We start from the raw sequence: 8,512 nt of genomic DNA, 5'->3' as shown, positions 1-8,512 counted from the left end.
AGTTTGGAACTTTAATGCATTTCTTGATTAGATATTAACAAGTTCTTTAAACTGAATTATTTTATTCTTTTACCTTATTAAAAATCATGTTATTTGGGAATAGCTGATACAGTATGTTACATTAGTTTCAGATGAACAACATAGTGATTGGACAAGTGTATACATTCTGATATGCTAACACAGGTGTAGCTACAATCTGTCACCATGCATCACTATTCCAGTACCATTCTCAATGTTCCCTATGCTATATCCTCTATCTGTAATGTATTATTCCATAACCAGAAGCCTGCATCAACCAATCACCTACACGTAACTAGAGCATCCTTGTCTTGTTCCTGATCTTAGAGGACAATCTTTCACAATTTCACTATAGAGTATGATGTTAGATATGGGCTTCACATACATGGCCTTTCTTATGTTGAGATATGTTCCCTCTACAGGGAATTTTTAAAGAGTATTTTAGCACAAATGGATACAAATTTTCTCAGAATTTTTTTTTGTGTCTATTGACATCATCACAGGGGTTTTATTTTTAATTTTGAAAATGTATGGGGCGCCTGGGTGGCTCAGTTGGTTGAGCGTCCGACTTTGATTCACATCATGATCTTACGGTCTATGGGTTCGATCCCTGCATCAGGCTCTGTGCTGACAGCTCAGAGCCTGGAGTCTGCTTCGGATTCTGTGTCTCACTCTCTCTCTGCCCCTCCCCTGCCCCCCCCCCCCGCTGCCAAAAATAAATAAACATTAAGAAAAGTTTAAAAAAATGTACTTATTTAGTTTAGTTTAAATGTATTTATGGGGGCGCCTGGGTGGCGCAGTCGGTTAAGCGTCCGACTTCAGCCAGGTCACGATCTCACGGTCCGTGAGTTCGAGCCCCGCGTCAGGCTCTGGGCTGATGGCTCGGAGCCTGGAGCCTGTTTCCGATTCTGTGTCTCCCTCTCTCTCTGCCCCTCCCCCGTTCATGCTCTGTCTCTGTCTGTCCCATAAATAAATAAAAACGTTGAAAAAAAAATTAAAAAAAAAATGTATTTATGTATTTCTTCAATATTTATTTTTTCAAGTTTTTATTTAAATTCCAGTCAGTTAACATACAGTGTAATGTTAGTTTCAGGTATACAATGTAGTCATCCATCACTTACATACAATACCCAGTGTTCCTCACTTCTAGCGCCCTCCTTAGCCCATGACCCATTTAACCCATCCCCCTGCCCACCTCCCTTCTAGTAACCCTGCGTTTGCTATTTATAGTTAAGAGTCTGGTTTCTGGTTGATTTTTCTTTCATTCAAGGATGTGAGGAGTCACATTTATTGATTTGTATTTCTGAAACATACTTCCTTTACAGGGAAAAAAAACCCTACATCACCGTCAATGATCCTTTTTATGTGATGCTGAATTTGGTTTGCCTGTATATCACTGGGAATTATTCATCTATATTCATCATGGGAATACTGGCCTATAGTTTTCTGTTCAGGTAGTATCCTTTTCTGGTTTCCTGCCAGGGTAATTCCAGTCTCATGAAATGAGTTTATGGTGTTCATTCCTTTTGAATCAGTGAGAAGACTGCTGTTATTTCTTCAACAAACGTTTGGTCACATTCACCAGTGAATCTACCTGGTCCTTTTCTTCCCTGAGAGAATTTCAATTAGTGTTTCAACTTACTTACTTTGGTTATCTTCTTGTATTGATGCAGTCTTCCTTAATGGGTCAGTGCAAACCTTCTATTTCTTCCTGATACAATCTTGGTAGGTTGTGTGTTTCTAAGAACCTATCCATTTCTTCTAGGTAGGCGATTTGCTGGCATCTAATTTGGCCATGGTCGCCTCTTTGTCTCCTTTATGTTTCTTTGGTATCAGGTGTAATGTCTTCTCTTTTATTTATAATTATTTTGAGTTGGGTCGTCTCTCTGTCTTAGCATAGTCTATGTATAATCTTGAAAATTTTGTTTCACTCTTCAGAAAACCCACTTTTGGTCTTCTTCATATTTTCTATTGATTTCATGGTCTCCGTTTCATTGGTTTCCACTCTCATATGAATTACTTCCTCCCTTTTGAGAACATTGGACACTGGTAGATTGTTGTGTTTTTCTAGTTCTTTGAAGTTAAAGGTAGGTTGTTCATTTGAGTCCCAAATCTATCCTCCATGCATGCAAACCAGTGACTCATCAGAGAACCTTCAATAGGTCTCTCCTGCCCTATTTATCATTCTCCAAACTCTGAGAAATGGAACCAGAAAATTTATTTGAAGACACAATAGATGAAAACTTCCTTAATGCGGGGAATGAAACAGATCCAAAAGCAGGAGGCAAAGAACCCCCAAAATATTCAACAGAAGCAGATCCACATCAAGTCATCTAGTAACTAAAATGAAAAATGCTGTGATAAAGAAAAAAAATTTAACAGCAGGAAAACAAAAGATGACAATTACCTACAAGAGAAACCCCATAAGGTTTCACTGGATATTTTTCAGAACAAACTTTGAAACTGTAAGTGAGAAGCACGGTATGGTAAAGGTGCTGAATGGATAACATCTGCAGCCAAAGAGAGTCTATCCACAACACTATCATTCAGATGGAAGGAGAGATCAAGAGGTTTCCAAATAAATACTCAGCGAGTTCACAACCAACAAACCACCCCTGCAAGAAATGTTAAAGCGGACTCTTTAGGTGGAAAATAAACACCTAAAGTGACAGTATTAAAGTGCGAAACGCAAAGGCAATAAAAATGAGTATATCTGTAAAACATCAGCCAAAGTATTCGCGATATGAAAGGTTTTGAAATATGACACCACATATCTACCACACGGGGAGGAGAGGAGTAAAGAACTGGTTCAAATTTTAACAACTATCAACTAAATATAGACTTCTATATGCACAAGTGGTGAGGTACAAATCTAATAATAACCACAAATCAAACACCACCAATACATATGCAGACTATAAAGACAAGCAATTTCAACTGTGGTACTAAAGAAACCCAGCAAACCATAAAAAAGAGAAAGAGGAGAAAGGATCAGAAAGGTTCAGAAACAACAATCATCAAGTAATAAAAGGACAAGTATATGTCTATCAATTACTTTGAAGGAAACAGAATGAATGCTCAAATCAAAGGCACAGGGTGACAGATAGGGGCACCTGGATGGCTCAATCACTTGAGATTTCAACTCTTGATTTTGGATCAGGCTATGATGCCAGGATCATCGGATTGAGCCCCAATTGGGCTCTGCACTCAGCATGGAACTTGCTTAAGATTCATCCTCACTCTCATTCTCTCTCTTTCTATCTTCCCCCATTCCCCCCACCCCGCCCTCCCATCCCTGAGCTCTCTCTCCTCATAATAAAAGGCACTGGGTGAGAGAATGAATGAAATATAGGACCTATCTATCCTCTACCTATAAGAGAGTAATTATAGAAGTAAATTATCAAAAGAAAACTGCAGTAGCCATACCTATATCAGACAAATAGATTTAAAAATAAAACACTAACAAGAGAGAAAGAAGGACACTATAATGATAAAAAGTATAATCCAATGAAAGATACAACAATTGTAAACATATATGTGCTCAGCCTGAGAGCATCCAATACACAAAACACTGAAAACCTAAAGAATTGATACTCATACAATCATAGAAGGGCACTTTAACACTGCAAAGACATCAAGGGAGATATCATTCCATCAGAAAATATACACTTGTATATTTTCTAATAACAGCATGCACATGGGTTCCAGAATTGATGAAGAAATACTCGACACAGAATGTGGAATATCACCATGTCATTTACAAAGTGCAACGGCAGCGGCACGAGAGGATACCTGAAGCCAACTCTAAGGGTGGCAATTACATTTGTCTAGCCTTGGAACACATAGAATAATCCTGACCAGCACACAAACTTGTGACTCCACTCAGCCCTTTGGGGAGACACCTGCTCTGCTCTGGGATAACTACCTGGAGCATCCATGGACCTAACCCTAAACCAAATGGTTACCCTAACCAGAACATTCACCCTACACCTAACCCTATATATCATACTGACACTACAACAGATGCACATCGGAGCATGTGCCCACATTTCAGCCTTACATGGAATTCAAAACACTGATGTCGCTTCGACCCTGGCAACTTCCCTGGACCGAACCGTAAACCTCTCACAATACCACGTGACTGGGGTCCAGAGGTGGTAAAGGGTCACTCAGAATGGAACCAGGAACCTCACCATGTCGCTACCCAGGCCCAGCTGCAGCTGCCTGAAAGGATTCCTCAGGCTTACCCTACCACGGGGCCATATATTTGTGTGACATTGGAAGCCAGAGAGTGATCTTGACCGGCACCCCCCCCAGTGCCCTCAACTCAGACCTTCGGGGAAACCACTGTACTGATGTGGGTTCAGTGCCTGGAACCTCCTGGGACCTAACCCTAATCCTAACCCAACCCCTAATTGGAATCCTCCAACGAAGTCTAAGCCAACATCGAACCCTAACCCTATACTTGAGCCCCACTGTCGCATACGACCTCACTTCAGACCTCGAGGAAGATCATGAGTCTCGGGCCAAGTGGTCCTGGTGATGTCCCTGGACCGAACACTAACCCTAGCTAAACATGGAGACCCAATACCCCAGTCTGACAACACCACGCGCCAGGGGTCCAGAAGTGGTGCAGTCTCATTCGGCATGGAACCTGGAATCTCAACATGTCATTTCCCAACCCGGCTACAGCTGCCCGAGAGGATTCCTGAGGCCTCCCAGAACAGGGGACGAGAGAGGTCGTGGTCTTGGAAGCCAAAGATGATCCTGAACAGCAACCTCTCATGTGCCCTAAACACAGACCTCCGGGGAGTACACCGCACTGCTGAAGGGTCACCACCACATCCTCCTAGTAACAAACCCTAACTCTATCCCTACCCATAACTGGAACACTCCACCGAAACCTAAGCTGACCACAAAACCAAACCCTAGACTTGAGCCACACAGTCGCATGGGCCCTCACTTTAGCCCTTGAGGAAGATCATGAAACTAGAGCAGCTGCGGCCCTGGCAAGGTCCTTGGAAAGCTCTCTCCCCATGGGTACATAATAACAAAGTCTGAAAATACCACGCACCTGGGTTCCAGAAGTGGTGCACGGTCACTCGGAATGGAATCTGGAAGGTGACCATGTCGTTTCCCAGGCCCGGCAGCAGGTGCCCGAGAGGACTCTTAAGCCTCCCCTACCAGAGGCCCATAGAGTTGTGTGGCCTTGGAAGCCAGACACTGATCCTGAATGGCACCCTCAATGTGCCCTCAACTCAGCCCTTCAGGCACTCCACTGCACTGCTGGTGGTTCGGCGCTGGAGCTTCCTGGGACCTAACCCTAACCCTAAGCCTAACCCTACCCTCCACTGAAACTTAAGCCGACCTCGAAACCTAACCTTATACTTGAGCTGCCGTGTCGCATGGGCCCTCACTTCAGCCCTCGAGGGAGATCACGAGACTGGAGTAGTTTCGTCCCTGGTGACGTACCTGGACAGAACCATAACCCTAGCTAAGACTCTCTCCCCATGGGTCCCAATCCCAAAGTCTGAAAACACCACATGCCTGGGGTCCATAAGCGGTGCAGGATCACTTGGCATGGAACCTGGAAGATCACCATGTCGATTCCTAGGCCGGGAGCAGCTGTCCAAGAGATTCCTGAGATCTCCTCGACCAGGGGCCCAAAGAGTTGTGTGGCCTTGGAAGCCAGAGACTGATGCTGACTGGCACACTCTCTTCTGCCATCAACTCAGCCCTTTGGGGAGAAAACTGCCCTGCTGTGGGTTCAGTGCCTGGAGCCTCCGGGGACATAACCCTAACCCTACCCCAAACCGGACCCCTGCAACAAAACCTAAGCCGGCCTCGAAACCTAACTCTACACTTGAGCCACGCCATCGCATGGGCCCTCACTTCAGCCCTCGAGGGAGATCACGAGAACGGAGTCGCTTCTGCCCTGGCAACGTCCCTGGACCAAACCCTAACCCTACCTAAGGCTCTCTCACATGGTGACCCAATAGCAAAGTCTGACAACACCACGAGCCTGGGGTTCATAAGAGGTGCAGGCTCACTTGGCATGGAACCTGGCAGCTCACCATGTCGTTTCCCAGGCCCGGCTGCAGCTGCCTGACAACATTCTCCAGGCCTCCCCAACGAGTGGCCCATCGACCTGTGTGGCCTTGGCAGCCAAAGACTGATGCTGACCGGCACCCTCCATTGTGCCCTCATCTCAGCACTTTGGAGAGACAACTGCCATGCTGTGGGTTCGGCACCTAGAGCCTCCTGGGACCTAAACTAACCCTAACCCTACCGCGAACAGGACACTTCCACCGAGAAGCAAGACGGCCTCGAACCCTAACCCTACACTTGAGATGCCCTGTCGCACGGGCCCTCATTTCAGCCCTTGAGGGAGACCATGAGACCAGAGTCGCTTCGGCCCTAGCGACGTCCCTGGACTGAACCCTAACACTAGCTAAGGCTCTCTTCCCACGGGGACCCAATAGCAAAGACTGAAACACCAGGTGCCTGTGGTCAAGAAACGGTGCAGCCTCACTGTGCATGGAACCTGGAAGATCTCCATGTCGTTTCCCAGGCCCCGCTGCCGCTGTACAAGGGGATTCCTGAGGTCTAACCGACCAGGGGCCCATCGACATGTGTGGCCTTGGCAGCCAAAGACTGATGTTGACTGGCACCCTCCCTTGTGCCCTCAACTCAGCCCTTCGGGGAGAAAACTGCCCTGCTGTGGGCTCGGCACCTGGACCCTCCTGGGACCTAACCCTAACCCTAACCCTACCCCGAAATGGAACCCTCTACAGAAACCTAAGCCGGACTCGAACCCTAACCCTATACTTGTGGTGACCCATCGCATGTGCCCTCACTTCAGCCCTCGAGGGAGATCACGAGACCGGAGTCTCTTTGGCCCTGGCGACATCCCTAGACCGATCCCTAAACCCAGCTAAGGCTCTCTCCCTACGGGGACACTTACCAATGTTTGACAACACCACGTGCCTGCGGTCCAGAAGCAGTGTAGGCTCATTTGGCATGGAACCTGGAACTCACTATGTTGTTACCCAGGCCCAGCTTCAGCTGCCCGAAAGGATTCCTGAGGTCGCCCCGACCAGGGGCCCAAAGACTTGTGTGGCCTTGGCAGCCACAGACTTATCCTGACCGGCAACATCCCTTCTGCCCTCAACTCAGGTCTTCAGGGAGACCACTGTCCTGATGTGGGTTCGGCGCCTGGAGCCTCCTGGGACGTAACCCTATTCCTAACCCTACACCGAACTGTAAAACTCCACCGAAACCTACTGGCCTAGAACACTAACCCTACACTTGAGTCGCCCCTTCGCATGGGGCCTCATTTCAGACCTCGAGGGAGATCATGAGACCAGAGTCGCTTCGGCCCTGGCGACGTCCCTGGACCGAACCATAACACTAGCTAAGGCTCTCTACCCATGGGGACCCAATAGCAAAGTCTAACAACATCACACACCTGGGGATCAGAAGCGGTGCAGGCTCACTCGGCATAGAACCTGGAAGCTCTCCATGTCATTTCCCAGGCCCGGCTGCCACTGTACAAGAGGATTCCTGAGGCCTCCCCAATCAGGGTAACATCTATTTGTGTGGCCTTGGCAGCCAAAGACGGATCCTGACCGGCACCCTCCCTTGTGCCCTCAACTCAACCCTTTGGGGAGACCACTGCCCTGTCATTGTTTCGGTGCTTGGAGTCTCCTGGGTCCTAACCTTAACCCTAAACTAAAACGAATCGGAACACTCCACTGAAACCTAAGCTGGCCTCGAACCCTAACCCTACACTTGAGCCGAACCATCGCATGGGCCCTCACTTCAGCCCTCGAGGGAGATCATGAGACCGGAGTTGATTCGGCCCTGGCGACGTCCCTGGACCGAACCCTAACCCTAGCTAAGGCTCTCTCCCCATGGGGACCCAATACCACAGTCTGACAACACCACACCCCTGGGGTCGAGAAGTGGTGCAGGCTAACTCGTCACGGAACCTGGCAGGTCACCATGTCATTTCTCAGGCCCAGCTGCAGCTACCCGAGAGGATTCCTGAGGCCTCCTCTAGCAGGGGCCCAACCACTTGAGTGGCCTTGGTAGCCAAAGACTGATCCTGACCAGCACCCTACATTGTGCCCTCACCTCAGCCCTTCGGGGTGAACACTGCCCAGCTGTGGGTTCAGCGCCTAGAGCTTCCTGGGACCTAACCCTAACCTAACCATACACTGAATCAGAACTCTCCACCGAATCCTATGCCGGCCTCAAACCCTAACCCTACAGTTGAGCCCCCCGTCAAATGGGCCCTCACTTCATCCCTCGAGGTGGATCACGGGACTGGAGTCACTTCAGCCCTGGCGACGTCCGTGGATTGGACCCTAATCCTACCTAAGGCTCTCTCCCCATGTGGACCCAATACGAAAGTCTGACAACACCATGCACCTGGGGTCCAGAAGCATTGCAGGGTCACTCGGCATGCAACCTGGAAGCTCACCATATCATA

The 8,512-nt window shown here is 48.0% G+C and overlaps 1 long non-coding RNA gene across 1 annotated transcript in view; it reads right to left on the bottom strand.

Annotated features, from left to right (window-relative positions):
* The window catches only part of LOC121022711 (uncharacterized), a 64,339-nt gene that overhangs the window by 34,351 nt on the left and 21,476 nt on the right, over positions 1-8,512 (bottom strand). The window lies entirely within an intron of this gene.

This window comes from Herpailurus yagouaroundi, unplaced genomic scaffold (genome assembly GCF_014898765.1).
Source record: "Herpailurus yagouaroundi ecotype Mexico unplaced genomic scaffold, PumYag 432, whole genome shotgun sequence".
Classification (NCBI taxonomy): domain Eukaryota; kingdom Metazoa; phylum Chordata; class Mammalia; order Carnivora; family Felidae; genus Herpailurus; species Herpailurus yagouaroundi.
Note: the sequence above shows the minus strand (reverse complement) of the source record. Positions and strands in the feature narration are given on the sequence as shown.